We start from the raw sequence: 20972 nt of genomic DNA on the forward strand, positions 1-20972 counted from the left end.
ATATAATTTATAATATTATATTATTTATATATAATTTTTTCACTTTCTTTTGGACACGATAACTGCCGTAATTTTGCGCCAATCACTTTCAAATTGTTTCTTAAAAATAACTCGTTCCAAAATCTTGATCGAGTTCGTTAACGGCCAAAATCGGACCATGAGGGTGGAAATGTGGTGGGACTATTTCGAAAATCAAAATATCGCTATAACATTCTTATTTAGTAAAACATCGAATTAGTTTAAAGTTCCTACTAGTCTTTGGAAAAGGACCTAAAAAGTATGTAAGTAAAGTTTTTGATATTACCAACCATTGGCTCAAGGGGTGGAAAAAATGGTGTTTCGAAGACAAAAAATCACACTTCCCTTAATAGGCACAGTATTGAATCGGTTTAAAGTGGTTTTTAGTCCTCTAAACATTACTTAACATCTTTGCCTGAAACAATTTTTGATATCACCAATCTTTATGACAAGGGATGACCAAGATGTTGCTGGAATTGTAAGAAGATAGGGCTGTCGTATGCTAAACAGGTGAAACTTTTTTCCCACGCAACCATTGTCGTATTGAGTAAATTTGAAGTTTTTCGTAACTTTAAGGTGGAAATCTTTTTTATACCCTACTGCCTCCACCTTCCGGCGTGCCAAAAGGGATTTTTTTAAATATATATACTTTTATAATTTTTCAAGGATAAAATTATTGAGCAGAATTCATCATAGTTTTACACGCTTCGAGTTAATAATTTTATCAGTCATAATTATTAAAAAGTAGCAATATCCACTTCTATCAAATCAGACAAAAGAATTCTTTTCGTATAATTCAACACAATATTTTAGCTTACGAGAAAGGGTTTTATTATCCTTCCATTGCCTTTTTATAAACTTGGAATTAAAAAAAAAATCTTATTAATATTGGATTATTCATGTTAATATCATCCATATTTTATTATGAACAATATATTTAGGCATTGTCTTGTTTAAATTATAAAAAATTGTATTTATAAACAATTGTCGTCATCTATCATAATAGACATAAACAAACCAAAGTTGTGGAAAAAAGTTACTATGCCGAAATAAAAATAGCTTAAAATTCATGTTAACCATTTAATTGACCTGATGTTCTGATAAGTATAAAGATAAATGTCTATATTTTGGCGTATATCAATCACCTAATTCTTGGAATTTCTTTACTTTCCCGGCTATGCACAGTATGATTGTGCTGTATAGTTATGCAGTATAAGGGAAAATATGTTAATCGGGTAGAATTTTGCATGTCAGGGTTTTTGGTGAACTTGACATTTTATGACCGTACAAACAAACAACAAAAAAAAACAAATTTTACACATGTATACGCAAGTATAAAGAAAATACATGTTTTCCGTTATGCGTGTGTATGGTAATGAGAATACTGTTGCGTGTTAGACGTTTAACAAGGATGTTGAGAGACTGCAATCGTAAATTTTTCTTATAAATACAATTTATTACTCGAAAATATTTAAAACAAAATAAATATATATAACAGACAAAATAGTAATCCAAATAAAAAGACAAAATCGATTTAAAGAAAATTAAATTTTAAATACAAAAATCCAGTCCGATTTATTAGAAACTTTATAGTGATTGACAGAGACGAATATTGCACTAACGATAAGATAAAAATAGAAACATCTAAAATTCATACAATCCAGTTTATGAAAGTATTATTTACCTTTACTGTTTACAAAAGAACTATCCTACATTTTATGACGGCTTGTTTTCGACTGTCGAAAATGGAATACTCTGAACGTACTCTTCACTCGTTCTTACAACACGCTTACTGTTATGGCGCTGTACCATACTCGGCATTGCAAAACTACTGACCTGTCTTCTGGTCCCCGGCCGTATTTATACCTCCTGGCCTGCAAAACCAGTACCAGATCTGCCTTTTGATTCTTGAAGCGTAATATTTTTGATTGTCCGCGCTCTTACGTTTTTCTATAAGTTCTTTTTCCGGTCCGGTAATCTTTCTGACCGAACCGGAGCTTTTCGAGATACCATTGTCTGTATTACAAAGAACAAATTGTTAAACGGGATTTTTATTCTAATTAAAGAGTCCCGGAGTTTTGTTTCTTTTTAACTGGAAGAAACCCGTTACACTGGCCCCGTTACAATACTCATTGCTCCTTCGTTTCAATGATTACTTTTCGAACCATTTATGAAGATTATCTTTCTTTCTGTTTTCTTTCACTTTGGAGAAATTCAGAATGTCATATTTAATAACTTTGTATGACCTTATTTTATGAAGGAATAATATTTATGATATATGAGATTTTTAACAAAATTTCTTCGTTATTAATAAAATCAAAACTATTAAATGGTATTAGAATGTCTCAATAAAATGTAATGAAAATAATTTAAAAAAAATTATTAAACTAATGATTTTTAGAAACTGAACTCACGTTTGTAGTAATTATGATATCGATAAACGAAAATTCGTGATAAAAATAAAGATATTTATTAGGAATTAACTTTTACTAAGAAATATTCATAGTAGTATAATTTTTTCCTTCCTACCTTTATAGTTATAATATAAAACTTGAGTCAAATTTTGCATTTCAGAATTCTTGAGTCATGTCATTTCATGACCCTCTTCTAAATGTTAAAACAATGCAATTTTATCACCGAAAAATTCCGGTAGGATGTATGTACATTTGCGTGTATGTTGGCTAGTTTTTTGCTCAATATCTCCAGACTGGATGGACCGATTTGGATGACATTTGAAACCACGATTTCTGGATATCGTTAATTGATGTCAATTAAGTTGAATATAATCCGGTAATGAGCAGGGAGATACGAATCTTTTTTTCTGTCTGAGGAGGGGGAAGCTCTTCCAGCCGCAGCCTGCCTGCAAAGACGGCAGTGTCGGGCTTGCACCGACTAAAACCCATCCCCCTGGTACAACATGCCCGGATAACCCGCCTTTTGGCATTACTGAGGGGCGTGCTGTACTTCCTCCGGGGGGTTTCAATCAGTGGTTCAGAGAGTCCTGGCCATCTGAACAGTAGTGGTGAGCCCCTAGCAGCTCCCAGCTACCTCTCCGTCCGGGTTGTCTCATCCCCGCCCAACTCAGTAGCGATCGTCGTTGATGGTTCTCTTCTACCGTTTTTGCTCGAAATACGGTAGTTATCGCTCGCCAAAATTTCACTTTTAAGCAGTCTTTCAAGGCACAAAGTGCTTCCGGTAATTTTACCGGATTGTAATAATCATTAGTCCACAATAGTCACTCCTTGCATCCTCTCTCCTTCTCCCGCTCTTCAGTTAAGCGTTGAATGCACCGTGACTCATTAGGAGTTGAATTAGCCAAAAATTGACCACGGAGATACGGACCTTATGTGTCTTAAAACTCAAATTTTACTCAAACGGTAGGTAAATCTTTTTTTTGCAATTTAATGTCCCTAATATAGATAAAATATTTTCCGATGGTGTTTGGTCTTATTAAATCTCCTATAAATAGGAGGGGGTAAAAAAACCCCATTTTATTTTTTGTACTTTCTGGACCAGTCATATTTTTGTAATGTTTGAATGATTCCATTACGTTAGTGTGTCAATCTGGTTATGTTTTTGGGCAATCTCATTAAGGGGTTAGGATATATTAAGCCTAATTATTTTTATTTTTTTCGTTAATTGTTTCGCTTGTTATTTTCAGACAAAATTTTTATAAAATTTTGTGGAATGGCTTCTGAATATGTGTTATTGATGCTATTTAATTGTGGTTACAATCGATCAAAGGGGGAGATAAGGTGCTCATACTTCCTATAACTCAAAACTTTACCCAAAAAGTAGAATAATTTTTTAACAAAATCTGTTATCTGCATATTTTTACACTTTAATATTCCGATTAATTTTCTTTTTAAATATTATTCTGACAGGCCGAAACCCTTGGTAGTCGGGAGTTTTTACTTTGTCAGAGTAAGTTACCCAATTCTTTGCAGGCTTTTAATGAGTTGTGGAGACTTAAAATTGTGTATATAAAAAATAACATATTAGTGTATTTTTTCTGGCTCTATCTTTTAATACTACTTATTTTTTTTATATATTTTTTTTTTTTTTTTATAATAGTTTATGAGAAGGATATTTCAGCTTGCTCTCCAATTTTCGTTCTTAAGTTAATCAATAATCTTTTTGTTTTTAACAGATTTTGGTCTAAATAATTACAATCATTAGATAAAGATTATATAATAAGTTTAGTAATATAATTTATTAAATTTATTTAAAATCGCTTAAATAAATAAGAAACATTGTTAAAAGAAACAGATGACATGTTTTTATTAATAAAATTTTAAATTACACCTTAGCTTTCCAATTCTTTTAAAATAATTTTAAAACAAACAATAACAAGTTAAATACAGCTTACACTTCTGTTTTCTTGTACCTAATGGAAAGTTAAGAGCTCTAAATATGTTCACTTCTAATACTTGAAGAAAAAACAATTTGGTAATTGATCCACTTCTAAGATTAGATCTGTTCAGAACAGATAGAACAAACTAAAAAGAAAAAAAAAATACCGTAGTGAAGATAAAAGTTTTTAACCAATTTAGAATCCATTTGGTAAGTAATCGATATTAACTTATATAAAAACTTAGGTAAATAGCCTTCACATATTATACACCTGGTTGTCTGAAATATTTCCTGAATCGGTTTTGTTAACGAAATTAAATATAAATGATTTAATATTAAAAATCTTTGAAACATCTCCCATCTGTCTTCGCTAAATTTTTTTATTAATATTTATATTTTCTTAAAGCATAATTATAAATGACGGTAATTATTTTAATCTATTCATCTATTTTTGTGTACACCTTACTTTTTATAAAAAAAAAAATTTATAAACAATTACAACCCAACCCAAGTCTGTTCTATATAGAACACCATCTGGGACGGAATGACAAGTTTTAACATTTTAAGGATTATATCTTTATAACATAGAAAGAAAAGATTACTTATCTATCCTGCGTACAAGAATCAGATTAAATTAGAGTAAAAGGCCAAGAAAGACACTGAAAAGAATGTAACATCGATATAGCATGATTTGTTGCTTTTGAAAGCATATATAGAAATAGTTATGAACATTTGAAAGCGGTATAACTTATTCAAACAAGAAATATGTAATTAATAAAATAAAAAATTTGTAAGTAAAATTCGCAGTGAGGTGTGGAATTTTTCATACATTATATTCAATATATATAAGTTATCGATTTTGCAATTTAAATATAATTTATAACATTAAAATATTTGGGTTGTAAGATATTAAAAGCGGAGGTAATTCAGGGTAATATCTTTTCCGTAGAAAATAATTTTTACAGTATTAATAATATTGAACCCACCGTGTTGGTCTAGTAGTGAACGCGTCTTCCCAAATCAGTTGATTTGGAAGTCGAGAGTTCCAGGGTTCGAGTCCTAGTAAAGTCAGTTATTTTTACACGGATTTGAATACAGATCGTGGATACCGGTGTTCTTTGGTGGTTGGGTTTCAATTAACCACACATCTCAGAAACGGTCGAACTGAGACTGTACAAGGCTACACTTCATTTACACTCGTACATATCATCCTCTGAAGTATTATGTGAACGGTAATTACCCGAGGATAAACAGGAAAAAGAAAGAAATAAAGAAAGTATTAATAAAATTTGTAATCTGGAAATAGGTAATCCATAAAAGCAAAAAAAATAGCCTTCTCTTTAATCTTTAACTTTGTGGTAGATAAAGTTAGTTTTATTAGTACCAACTTATTAAAATAGTGTTTAAATTTTTCTCCTGATGATAAAAATGATGAGTTAATTTCAAAATAGGTGGTTTATTTGTTTCTTACACGAGACTGATACGTATCGTGTTTTCTGTATTTTTTTTTTTTTTTTTTTTTTTGGTAGAGCTAACCGATTATATAAACAGGGATATCATTTGTGAAGATACGGAGGAAGCAGCTTTTATCTTGTGGTTGTAATAGATAGTTTTATATAATAGTTATATACAGACGCTTAATGTACAGAATGATTCACGAAGAATATAACAGACTTTCAGGCCATGTTGTACTGTTCTAAAATATTTAATTCTTATGTTTTGAAATATTTAAAATTTTGTTTCGTTTATACCTAGTTAAAATTTGCGACATTCTGATATAACTGTTTTTAATTAAATTCGAAATCTTTATGTTTGTATTTAATTTATGTGGACTTTATTCATATCTTTTTACGAAACAGAATTTTCAACGAGATTCTTTTAAAACGTTTACGTGTTTATTACCTGTTTTTTACAAATTTATTTTACGCCAAACGTAAAATAGTGTGTTTTTTGCCCCGATTTTTAGTCTTTTACCCCCATATTTCTCAAAAACCAGTGAAAATATGCTCCTGATAATTATTTTTCCAATTTTTCAGGTCAGTTTTCATATAATCTTACCCGTTAAATTTGGATTCAAAGAATTACAGTCTGGCTTATTTTCCACAATCAAGACGAAGTCTTTCTTCAGTCGGTACTTGCTAACGAAGTGTTTCCGAATCGATGTTTATATGAACTTTTTTTTTATTTTCCTTAATATAACACATCCTGAAGGTTTGTACATTCTTTGTGAATCGCTTATTTACTATATTCTTACGCCTTAAAACATTAAACTTAATAATTTTGACTAGCAAAATTATTGGGATAAATGAAAGTACAGAGATAGAAGAACAATTGCTAACATGTACAGGAACCAAACAGCAACAGTAACAATTGAAGAACATAAGAAAGAAGCCGTAATAAGAAAGTGAGTCCGACAAGGATGTTCCCTATCTCCGTTACTTTTTAATCTTTACATGGAACTAGCAGTTAATGATGTTAAAGAACAATTTAGATTCGTAGTAACAGTACAAGGTGAAAAGATAAAGATGCTACGATTTGCTGATGATATAGTAATTCTAGCCGAGAGTAAAAAGGATTTAGAAGAAACAACGAACGGCATAGATGAAGTCCTACGCAAGAACTATCGCATGAAAATAAACAAGAAGAAAACAAAAGTAATGAAATGTAGTAGAAATAACAAAGATGAACCGCTGAATGTGAAAATAGGAGGAGAAAAGATTATGGAGGTAGAAGAATTTTGTTATTTGGGAAGTAGAATTACTAAAGATGGACGAAGCAGGTGCGATATAAAATGCCGAATAGCACAAGCTAAACGATCTTTCAGTAAGAAATATATATTGTTTACATCAAAAATTAATTTAAATGTCAGGAAAAGATTTTTGAAAGCGTATGTTTGGAGTGTCGCTTTATATGGAAGTGAAACTTGGACGATCGAAGTACCTGAGAAGAAAAGATTAGAAGCTTTTGAAATGCGGTGCTATAGGAGAATGTTAAAAATCAGACGGGTGGATAAAGTGACAAATGAAGAGGTATTGCGGCAAATAGATGAAGAAAGAAGCATTTGGAAAATATAGTTAAAAGAAGAGACAGACTTATAGGCCACATACTAAGGCATCCTGGAATAGTCGCTTTAATATTGGAAGGACAGGTAGAAGGAAAAAATTGTGTAGGCAGGCCACGTTTGGAATATGTAAAACAAATTGTTAGGGATGTAGGATGTAGAGGGTATACTGAAATTAAACGACTAGCACTAGATAGGGAACCTTGGAGAGCTGCATCAAACCAGTCAAATGACTGAAAAAAAAAAAAATTTCATTAGTAAAACCCAGTCCTGCTATATTAACATGATGTAAATATTTGTTAAATTAACTTAGTAAATAAATTGCAACTTTTTATTATTTCATAACAACAAACAGCAGTACTTATGGTATGTTTTTTAAATCTCTCATTCTATCCTTATATGTTTCGCTGAATGTATCCGTAGGTAAATAGAATAAAAAAAAAAAATACATTATAAAAAGTTGTAAATGGATACATTTATAAATTTAAAACAAAAAATTAACCGATAAAAAATTAAAAAAACTGATAAAATTGAAAAAAATAAAAATATAAACTCTTCTTTCGTTTTATGAAAGAAAATGCTATAAGAACTATTGGTAATAGATGTACAGGAAAGATAAAACGTATATTTTATAAGTATGAAAAACCTACATTCGACTGTCAAATGGGATAGGTTAATGTAAATGTTAAGATTTTAGGAAATAAATTGAAAAAAATAGAACATTAGAGATTTCACCTAAATCGGAAAAACTGTTATGAAAATACGTTACGTCAAACCACTCAGTTTAATGAGGTTTAAGATAAGTTGCTGCCTACTATGAAACTTATTTTATTATTATGTATATTAAAAATATAATCAAAGATTCTCTTAATGAAGATTACAGGAGAGAAAAATATCATTGCGAGAGAAAGAAGTATAAATTGAATGAGGTTTTCAGAGGAATTGGTTTTGCAAGAGACAAAACATACGGCATTCAACGGTTGATTTCAAAAGTAAATGACACTAAGACAAAAATTAATGTCAGGAAACATAAAGTAATGAGAACAGGAGACGGTAAATGAATGAATGTCAGCACGAAGAAAGAATTAAACTAGTAAAACGGTAGAGATACTTAAGTATTATGTAAACAAAGTATTATAAAAATAAAAAAAAAAAATTAGGCTAAGGAATTGTTAACGAATTTTTATGTAAAACGATTTTTATGTAATAAGACTGAGTTAGACTTGAAAAAATATTTTGTGAACTGTTACGTTTATAGTGCATTTCTGTACGGATGAAAAATATGGACACTGAATAAGACATGTGAAATGGGACCATGGAAGACGATGGAGAAGGTTAAACAGGCAAATTAATTAAAAAATGGAGTAATGAGAAGAATAAATAAGAATAGAATTTTATTCAAAATAGAAAAGCTAAATTGTTAGAACATATCTTAAAAGGAAAAGGATTGATTAACAGGAATAGAAGGATTATTAGAAGAGGCCAAAAAAAAAAAGGCAGGCCGGAAAAAGTTAAAAATGATACACGATTTAAAACGAAATGAAAACAATCGATTACTCAAATGTTCCGGTGAGAAGAGAATGAAAACGGTGATGGACATGGTGCCTCAGGGCAGAACTAAGATTTTTTTCTTTAATTCCAAATTTGGATGAAACGAGTGTGTTCAGTATATATATTTTTTTTATTTGAATAAATTTGTTCGTTTATCATTTTTCTTTTAAAGGATAGTTGAATTATTTAATATTTATACTATTAGTAACAGCAGTAGAGTTATGTTTTACAATATCTTTAAAAGTAATAAAATACAAATGCTCATCGTGTAAAGAATTTGTTATCAAAAGAGATAAGGGTAAGGTTGAATTTCTGGCGCGTAAAACCATAAGTCTCACAGCACATGCTCATGTTCACTACAGTACCGTAAATTTAGTCGTCCTTTAGCCGCGGGACGCTCTCATAAGTCTCCCGATAATCTCTCTCTTTTAAATCGCTTTTTCTTTACTAACATTAATCTAAATAAATTTTCAGAGTTTCAACACATCGGTAGATATAAAGGATTTACTTCCGCTTTGATGTATTTTTGAGAATCTTATCTTTTTATATATAGCTACTGTTATATTGTACAGCGAGTATATTATTATCTATCCTATTTTACAGTTAAAAAGAAAAAAGTTAAAATTTATAATAATAAATATCCATTGAAATATATAACATTTGCAGAAATAGCTAAATAATAATAATAATAAAAACGGGTCAAAGAAAGATATTTAAATTAACACTAAATGTTCTATGTACGTTTTTAATTAAAGTAATACAGCAGGAACGCCTACTGGATCGTGAACGTGCTCTCTCTCAATCTGTGTATATAGATATATATTTTATTTACCGACCGTTTGGTAAGTAAAATATATTCAACCATTGCAGACGTGAAGCTCTTCTGTGGTATTGTTGAATAAAATCTGCTTCTCAAGCATTTTATTTTATATCCCCTTGATATATTTTAAATCATTTTGTTTTGCTTTTTTTCCTTCGATTGATTGACGTCTATCATTCAACATTTTTTTTTTTTTTTTTTTTTTTTTTTTGTAAAAGAGCTATCTCATATATATTTAGGTCAGATCAATTGATGTAAGTAAACCGGTTAGCCATTCTAAAGTTACAAAAATTTTAATTAATTACATTAAAACATTTTGAACACCTCCTTGAGTAGATAGATTTTTAAAAAGTTCTATTTATATTTTATGTAGATCATTAAAAAAATTACGGTAGATTAGTTTAAAGCAAATAAATAAAATTTATGAAAAAAATATTTTGTTTTGATAACGGCATAATTATTATCCAAGGTGAGCAACATAAAACCGAACAGCCACAGAATAAAACCGCAGTTGCGACATGTTACGTTTTAATAAATGAAATAAAAAATGAGAACTTAAATTAAATTCCATATTTACGTTAGCAAAAATTTGTATATTTACCATATTTTTACAAAAGATTTTCGAAATAGTTTCTTGGGCAGCGATGCATTTTTGTACTCGAGCGATCACCCAAATGAGTGATCGCTCACATATTTTCAGTCAGATGCTTCAATTCATCTGGCGAAAAACATTTTTGTCAATGCATTCGATTTCTTGTTGAATGTTTTCATAGTGTAGAGATTCGTTTCATAAGCTCTATCCTTCAAATAGGTCCAAAGGAAAAAATCGAAGGACAAATGTGAGGAACGCAGAATCCACCACCCTCTGCTGACGGTTCTTTTACAAAAGTCTCATGGGCGCATACTAGTAAATCGTTTGATATGCGAGTATTACAAGATGACGTACTTTTTTTCACTAGCCTACAATTCTCTGAAAATTGTACAGAATACTTCTATATTGAAAGTCCGACCTAAAAATATTGGCTCCACTACACGTTTACCGGAAATAGCAAACCATACATCGATGTTCTCGTAGTGAAGTGGACACAAACATCTGGTGAGGATTTCCAGTCATCCGATACTTTGTGGTTGTGCGAATTTAAATGCCCAGACATATGAAACCTTGCCTTGTTTGACATGAAACACAGCATCGGATCTATCTGTCCATCGACAATGTTTTTGAGAAGCCGTTTATAATAATAAATTTAGACGTTTCGGTTTTTCAATTCTCTTAAGTTTTTACGCGATACACTTTCTAATTTAAATCATAAAAATCTTTCTTTTTTTTGTATTTTATATCGTTTTGTTGTAATAACTTGTCGATTTTTTCTTAACGCCAGAAATTCTTCTTTGAATTTAACTAGGGCCTCTGAAATCCTAACAGAAGATCACCTACTTCGTTTTGCGTTTAAAACTGACTCCGTTGTACGATATTTTTTAACTAAATCGTGTACGATACTCTTTTTTAGTTACTGGTATTCGGAAATTTTTTCGCGAATAGTTGACGCGACTCTTGAAAGTATCTAAACGCAGCATATAAATCTCCTGTTTAGTGATTCCTTCCCCGATCGAATAAGGTATTTAAAAAAAAATACCTGAAAAGAACGAAACGATACTGCGATGAAGCATGACAGTTTTCAACCGACGTCAACAGACAAGAGAAAAAACTTACGCAATCAACATACATACTAGTAGGAGCAGAAGCAATAACGACAGTTGTAGCGTAAAGGTGACGCTCAAATAAGTTGGTTCGAGCACAGAGGATGTGCTCTGCTTTATGGCTAAGAAAAGAATTTTCCCTTACATTTTTCTGGACAGGTTTAGGGAAACAGTGGTACAACTTTGACCAGAGAAGAGTCATAAAATACACAAATAGGTCAGTATATATATATATATATAATATACGTAACAGTATGAAACAGTATTCAACTAATGTGTAAATTTACTAGCAAAGCAAAATTATGTTTTAATTAGGTATTAGTTTTTGTTTTGGCAAAGTTAATTATAAAAGTTATTGTTAGTAAATTAACAAAGAATGTATTTATTTACTCAGATAACGTAAGGAAAAGTTCAAAATTCCGTAAGTAATACCGGGAGAGTATTGTGTATGTTTTATGCAGTAGGTATTAATTATAATTTTTGATTTGTTTACATTACTTATGACTGAAATACTGAAATCTGCAGAAACCTATAATAGAAGAGGGTGTACTTACTAAACCAAACAAGCGAGCTAGAAAGTGTTCTTTGTTTTCCAAACTTTAAGTATTCTTGGCAAACTTTCAATAAAATAATTAAATTTTAATGTTACTCCCCGGCTCGTTAACAGGGCTATTTTATTACAGAAAGAAAGTATCGTACGGTAAGTGGCGGGAGGGTTGTAAAATAAGACTGGGGGGGGACAGTTTGGACTCGGTCCACCGTAACATACAAAAACTCTCCTCATATACTTTTACAGTTTTTAGCAATTTCACTTTGCTGTTTCGTGTATTTCATTCACAGTATTTCTATTTTACAACCAGAACAGCTTAAGTCTCATACAAGGTATCCCACTTCACTTTTAACGTAACATACATACAGTTTTTCATCTACCCCGTCTAAGAGCATGCGCTCATTTATGGAAAGAACGAAAAGTCTGTTCAATTAAAATTTATCTTCTACAGTCTATAATTGCATAAGTAATTTTAAGGAATTATTATTTAAAAAAAAAAAAAATAGTATGTATACAAATGAACTAATCGTACAGGAATCAGTTGTATTGATGAGAACTATATTAATTAAAAGTAACTTTTTATTATATAAGTTTTTACAAAAAAAAAGATACGATTTGTCTATAAAACCTTTCATAAAAATTAAATATTATTTCTGTATAAATATAAATGTTTTGTAAAGTTTCTTGCTACAATTAGTATTATATACATCTTTATAAAATATTTTTTTAAATATCTGACGTTAAAACAGAAACACGCTGTTGTAAGCTACCTAAAAGAGAATTAAAATATAAAAGGTGTCTCAAGAGGAAATGGAAAGAATTTTCAGAAAAATTTCTACAAGTGAAAGTAAAGAAAAGGTTCATATGAGCATTAGCTCAGTAATGTCTTCTTTTCGAATTATAGCTGAGAAAAATTTCGCTCTGATTTCTATTTTAAGAATAAAATGAAATCATTCTAAAATTCTTGGAAGTTAAATTAAAGGATAAATTTGATGGTATCATATGTTATTTTCATCTGGGAAATTGAATAAAACAGGTTCCATTACTGTTTCTCGGTAATGTTTTTTTACAGAATTGTAAAATATAAAAACTAATGAAAAACACAACTATTTTGATTTGACGTGCAATAACTTCTTTAAATTTCCAGTGAACAAATAAAATTCTGCAAAAACAATTATAATGAATTTGATTCTCAGAAATTTTATGTAAATAACGTCAACTGAACGTGAAGAAAAGTTTAAAATTTTGACTTATTTAAAACAAAACCGATTGAGAAAGAGACAGAAAGAGAATATATAATAATTTTAAACTTGAACAAGAATAATTTCAATAATGGAAAATATCACTTGGTACTCAAAAGATCACTTGTTACTTAAAAGTTAATTAAACATGTTTCAAGATACAGTTTTGAAAAAAGGGAGTGAGTTGGAGCTCTGTTTTAAATTTTTAAAAAGACGTTTCCTACGAAATTTTATTTAAATTAAAGGGCCTTTTCAGTTAGAGCCGCGCCATTGAAATTTTTTGTTATCAGTTATATTGTAATAAGAAGAATACTCAGAACTTAAATTATAAATTGAAAAAAACAAAAACATTTTTGTTTCATTTTGATATTGCTGCATAACCTCTAATATTGTGATAGCCAGAATACTATGAAGTCCATTATTATCTGTTCATCTATCCCGATATTCCAGTTGTTTCTCTATAAGTAAATTTTTTTTAAATTTTTTAACTTAGTCCCCTTGTAATTATGTACGTTTAGACCAACGGTTTTCTAAGCCAATCAAATTGCCGAAAACACTTCGTTTTTTTCCCCCCAAAAATGAACGACTCTGGAAAATATCTGTTCAATAAGCGCAGTTGGTTCCTGACTCACATCTATTTCGTAATTTAGCGGAAGCCAAAATAACTCTTCAGTATTTCTCCATAGGCTCGTAAACGAAATTAGATTGACACCAAAATGCTACCGGTTAGATTTATACTGGAAAAGTTATAAATGTCACCTTACAATCTCCATAAATCCGAAATATTATTAATCACAAAAAAACACTTATTATTAATATACAAATTCTTGTGTTCTGTCGACCCGTATTTTGTAAAATTACTTGTATACTTGATTAAGTATGTTATTTTATCATACTGGATTTCACTTAAATAATTATGCTAAATTATAAAATTGTTAAATGAACTGTTTAATTTTGCAAATTCTATTCACGGATCAAGTCATTTATGTTTCAATTAAAAAAATAATGTTTTTCTGTATTTATGATTAATTATATAATTTGTAACAGAAATATTTAAGATAATTTTTTTTTTTTTAAATAAAGGAATGTTAATATTTTCTACTGGGAACGTACAAAAATAATGTAAAACATACAAATTAGTATGTATTTACTTAATGTAATGTAATATCTACATAACTTTATACGTAAATCAACGAATTATTTAAAGTATTTAAAATTTTATGGAAATCAGGATTTAGTTTACTTAGTAAACAGTTTATATATATATATATTCACACACACCTACAGGATTTTTTTTTAACTATAAGATTTCACTTTAGAGGGGTTGACTTTGTACAGGCTCATCTTGATGTTAGAGAAGGTGAAGTACGGAGACACTCCCACGCGGTAAATCTTGCTCGCAGATGTTGCGAGATAACGCCTGATAAATATTCTTCTCCCATTCACCCTCTATTCACTTTGAGCTCTGTTTTCTTCTCCTGTTTCTATCTCCCAGTTTATCACTCACTACCTTTACTTTTATTTTAAGTTATACCTTTTATATACTATATGTAATTTTTACTCGTATTGACTTTTTTTTTTTTTGTTGGTTGTTTATGTGTTTTATTTGTAATTTTTATTTTTCATATTATATAATAAGAGTATTACATATTATTTCATTATATTTTTTACTGCAAAGATTCCCTCTCATTGGGAGGCCGGTTGCACAGTTATAATTTATTGACTACGAGGTTTAGATTATTCTGTCGGATAACATAACTCGCCATTACGCAGCAGAATTGTGTGCAGGCGGTATTAGCTGAAACAACCACCTGGCAACTGGATTGATATTACTGTTTAGTATATTCAATATCAGCATGTGGGGCGTAGAAACAAACAGAAAAAAGTGTACGTATATATATAAAGTTGACATATATACTAGTATAGTTGTTTTCGTCGTCTTTATAAATATTCAATTTGATAACATCTGATTGTCTCGTTTACAGTAAAAGAAATATAATTTAAGATCTCGTATAAGAGCTGTGAATTTGGCGTATAAAGTGTTTGTGAAAATAGCTAACACAAACATTGTTATTTTGTTATAAATTTTTTTACGTTTAAAGAAATACAAAATATATGTTGCACATCAGATACTAAATTTTATTTTCAATAAATATTACTAAAATAAAAACTTTTAAACGAAAATATTTCTTTAAATCTTATAAATTAATTCAGACGCACATGATAAGAAGCCGAGATGTTTATTTATGTTTTATAATATAAAAATAATTTCTGTTTTTAATAATTTATGTATATATTAACTATAATACGATAAATACATTTATATATTAATATACCCGGCGAATATAGCTAAAATAGCTGCATTAAAAATCTGATGTGGACACCGCATGACTTCCTTGTACGCCTATTAAATTACATATACACATTTTTTACTGCCCTTCATTCTGAATAAAACTTTATTCGACCGGTAAACAGGAGTTCACTAAATAAAATAATTTAATTATTATTAACATTTATTTATACGACACACCAGAAATCTGAAACTTTTGTAAATCAGCAACTCACAAAGATACGAATAATACTGATGTAGAATAATATATTACGTAACAAGAGTTGTAAGAAGCATATTACGCACAAGTGAGAAAAGTTACGTATTTTCACGAGTCCGTAATAGTGTTATAGTCGACTTATGTACTATACTTTTTCTACGAACAGAATCACTTTCCCATAACAAAAAGAAAAATATGTCATTTGAAAGATAATTACACTTCGATTAAATAGAAATGTGCATTTGAAGGATAGAGTAACTATTTTGAAATTAGTCATTTACAAATCATTCTTATAATTAATGAAAATAATTTTCCTAGTAAATTAAATACAGATTTTTCTTTTTAAATACAACGATCACTTTAAATAGAATACATTTCAAAAAAGTACAGTTACTACCAATATAACTTTGTATTTTATTGTTCTATCAAATAATTAAATAAAATGATTTTTTTTTAATAAATATAAAATTTTTATCAGATTTTGCTAGGAAAATCAAAAAATAATACTATTCTAAATTATAATTTTCAATTAATATTAAATAATTAGGTATAATATACATGGTAACATGGTAACATGGTAACATGGTTATTGAATGTTATATTCATAACATTCAATTATTCAAAATGCCGATTGCCCAGTCGATTGCAATCAAAAAGGGAGGTGCATAACTAGTTGTTAAAACAGTTTTAAGTGCAAAATTTTAATATTCTACGGCTAGCCGTTTTTGAAAATGTGTAAAAGGTAAAACAAGATAGGCTTTTAAAATAAAATTATTCTAATAAATGATGATCAAGATGCTTAATGTTTAAAAAAAAATTGTTTTTGATACGCGAATTATTTCTAATTCTGAAAGAAAATAACTATAGTGATTTTTTCTGTAAAAATTTAAATCAGTATAAGGCACCTAAGATCCATATTACTATAGCTAACAAGGGGAAGGCACGGGCTTCGGGATACCGATTTGAATCAAGCGTGTGTGAATAGTAAACTGTTTACGTGTCTCATCACAAAATACTAACACGCTATATTCAGTTACACACAAGAAAAATAGCCCGAAACTTTCCGTAGCATTTTATATTAGTTTATATATTAATTTTGTTTCTAGTCGCTCAAGTAGATATGTGGTGTAAGTGAGAACGTCTCGGATTCCTGATCATGCACACATCGGTTCGAATCCGACTAATACTACATATATTTTTTTTTAACGTTTTGGCTGAGAGTAAAAAAGATTTAGATGAAACAATAGACGGCATGGAAAAGTTCTACGCAATAAATACGGCATGAAAATAAACAAAAACAAAACGAATGTAATGAAATGTAGTAGAAATAATGGAGATGGACCGCTGAATATAAAAATAGGAAGAGAAAATATTACGGAGGTAGAAGAATTCTGTTATTTGGGAAGTAGAATTACTGAAGATGGAGGAAGCAGGAGAGATATAAATTGCCGAATAGCACAGGCGAAACGAACTTTCTGTCAGAAATATAATTTGCTTACAACAAAAATTAACTTAAACGTCAGGAAAACATTTTTGAAAGTATATGTTTGGAGCGTAGCTTGATATGGAAGTAAAACTTGGACGATCGGAGTATCTGAGAAGAAAATATTAGAAGCTTTTGAAATGTAGTGCTATAGGAGAATGTTAAAAACCAGACGGGTGAATAAAGTGACAAATAAAGAGGTGTTGCGGAAAATCGATGAAGAAAGAAGCATTTGGAAAAATATATTTAAAAGATGTGAGAAACATACAAGCCACATATTAAGCCATCCTGAAATAGTCGCTTTGATATTGAAGGAAGAAGTAGATGGGAAAAATTATGTTAGCCAGCAACGTTTGGAATATGTAAAAAGAATTGTTAGGGATGTAGGATGTAAGGATTATACCGAAATGAAACGACTAGCACTAGATAGGGAATGTTGGAGAGATACATTAAACCAGTCAAATGATTGAAGACAAAAAAAAAATAAATACAAATATTTTTTCCTTAATCAAATTACAAGGAATATATTTTTCTAAAGTAAGGACCATTTCAATTTTGCGACAATTTATTGTTTTAAAACAAATAGGGTTTGGGTAGCTGTTTATTTGTAACAGTTAACTGTTGTCAACAACAACCGATCATATACTCATTAGTTACCTCGTGCATAAATTAATACTAAGAGAATATTCCCGAAGAGTGAAGTTCGAGCAATAATTCGTTTAATTAACGATAAAATAAACTGATGCTGAAGTCTGTAAAACATTTACTGAATCGTGAACTTTTTTAAAAAAAGGTTCGATGTGTTATTTAAAATAAAAATAAAAATGGAAAGCTGTACAATGAGAAACTGTTTTTTCACGATAACTGTCAACCGCGCACTGTAACAAAAAACGGTTAAAAAAATTAAAATTACTTCACTGGGAAATATTTGTACGTTACATACCTTGTAATTAAACCTATTTCTGCATTTACAATAATAGTTTACATCGTAGAAATTTGAAAATGATAAGAAATCGAAAGATCAATTTAATGGTTTCAGTCGGTGTCGAGAAACGTTTTTTAAAAATAAATAATAAAGCTATTAGAACAATATGTAAAGTATGTTTATTGGATACTTCCTGTTTAGAACATTTCTGATTTAATTGAACCTGTTCAGAGACGTCTTTCTTCAATTTTTAAATACAGAGATTTTGGTAAACATTCTTCCGATTATAAGGCAGTGTAGTCTCTATCTTCTTAGATATTGAGTGATCTGGGGTTGTTTCAGGATGTTATATTTGCTATTAAGTACTCAAAGGAAGTCTTCTGAGTAACGTAATCGATATTGATTATCGATGCCTTATGTTAGATCCAGAAAGAATCGTTTTCTTCCTTTAATATAGTTGCCAGCATTATCGGGTTCATTTGGTAAAGTATTAGAAAAAAATAACGCTTGTCTTCCTGATTCGGTGGAAGTTGATGATCGTATTTCATTAACTGCAGCCAAACATTATCTGAGAGGGTAACAGTTGAAAAAAAAATATATTATGGTTTGTTTGGATAATTTGACCAAAAAATAACTTTGCCAAAAAAAAAAAAAATGTAAAAGGGTAAAAAGGTAAAAAGGTAAAAGATAAAGCTTTGAACCTTTATCTCTATTATTATTACTATCATTACAAATGGATTTTACATTATACATTATATGAATGTTATTAATTTTATGTCAGCTTTATACATAAGTATTTCTTAATATTTTTTTCTGCAACGTATTAAAGTTTTAAACTGTTGCATAGCACTTTGTCCCTAGATCATTCCAGCATTCTAGAATTTTATTTTAATGGTAGGTTGTGGATGATATAAAGGTCAGATGAGCGGGGCCATCAAAAAACTTATTATTATTAATATTAGATATTACGTACACCTGCGTAATGTAATATAAAATAAACATCAAGAGTAATTTTTATTTTTGTAATAATTTACATGATATTCTGCTGAAATATTTAAGGTTGTAAATGAAATGAAGAAAACGAATTGAAAACAAGATAAAATTGTTAATACAATATAAATTTCAAGCAAAGTGTAGACCATATTTCAAAAGCTGAGCGAATCAGGAGGTAACTTTAGACCGGTAAGAAGATGGGGAAATACACTCGTAATACTACTGCAGTCGGCAATACTGAACCGAGAGACCGATGCCTTCGGAACAGAATCATTCTCTGGAGAGGAAATCTAATCAAAATAATATCCTAAGAGGAGGAATAAGCTAAATAGCTCCCTCCCAGCTACCTGACGATTCCATTAATTCCGGTTCCCTTGCGGGAGGGGAAGACGAATGCCTCTTGTAAAGATGGACTTCCTAGTTTACTTCACTCGTATAACCAGCGAAACCGACAAACTAACCTTACTTTACCGTACCTCGCTCGCCACCCTATTTTAAACATACTACAGTACTACGGTTCTACTAACTAATTCTCCGTTTGCTGATCGCAACCACTTCATCTGTATTATTTTATGCGCTCTATAATTAATTATTTAAAATACTTTTATAACTGTCACCTTTTTTTTGTTATATTTCTTTTTTTTTAACTTTAAGAACTAATTTATAACAGTCTTTTTACTAATTGATTTATATTTATGTAGTTATAGAGGTCTGTATTTTTTAAAATTATGATTCTATCTATATTATCTATCTATTATTTAATCTGTTTCTCTATTAATATTAAAAGAATAAACGAAGTTCATTTGTATCTTTTATAACTAATACTAGTGTTGACTCGTTCATTTTCTATTGACTTAACTAATCATTTGTGCATGAAATTGAATTATTAAAATTAAAGTAAAAAACGAAATTGTGGATAGTTATACAGACTGGATATTTTAATCGATACTAATAATAATCTTACGGTATAAGCAGATCTCAGCAGTGTTTCCAAGAACAACGACATCACTGGTTGATAATTTTCGAGGACGTACTTCCATTATAAAGTTTTTTAATCTATTTAATCAACTTTTTTGTTGCATTTTTGAAATATTTTAAAGGCATTACATACAATAAATATATATTTACAATTTTTTTTTATAAACTGCACTGACGGTGTGACTAGATAAGAGCTAACAGTCTCTGCGCTCATCCCAATAGCTATAACAATCTTCATTTGATAATGGCTACAATTTTAAAATGGAAAATTTTATTAAAAATCTTTATACATACGCTTATCCTCACGTAACAACAAAGAAGCTTAAAGCGAATCGGTAGTCAACTAAATTAAAATTGATGGTAGTAATTCATTTTCTTTTTAAAATTTAATTAAATTATCTACCATAATGGTATATTAATAAATATTTATATATCTTAAAAATAAATAAAATATTAGAAAAGTTATGTTACAAATATAATTTAACTAGAAAAAATAAAATACTTTTAACTACTGAAAAATTAAAAAAATGTTGTTGTGGACACCATATGACTTCCTTGACGCCTGTTAAATTACATACATACATTTTTTTTTAATGAAAAATACATAACATTTTATTTCATTAATAACTTCTGTTATTTTTTCTTATTAATTGTTATTATTGGATTATTATTTAACGTAAATATTTTTAACAATCAGATGTTAATAATTATTAATAAATCAGTATATTTAAAAAAAAAAAAAAAAGAAATGA

This window comes from Lycorma delicatula, chromosome 5, assembly GCF_047948215.1.
Source record: "Lycorma delicatula isolate Av1 chromosome 5, ASM4794821v1, whole genome shotgun sequence".
Lineage (NCBI taxonomy): Eukaryota > Metazoa > Arthropoda > Insecta > Hemiptera > Fulgoridae > Lycorma > Lycorma delicatula.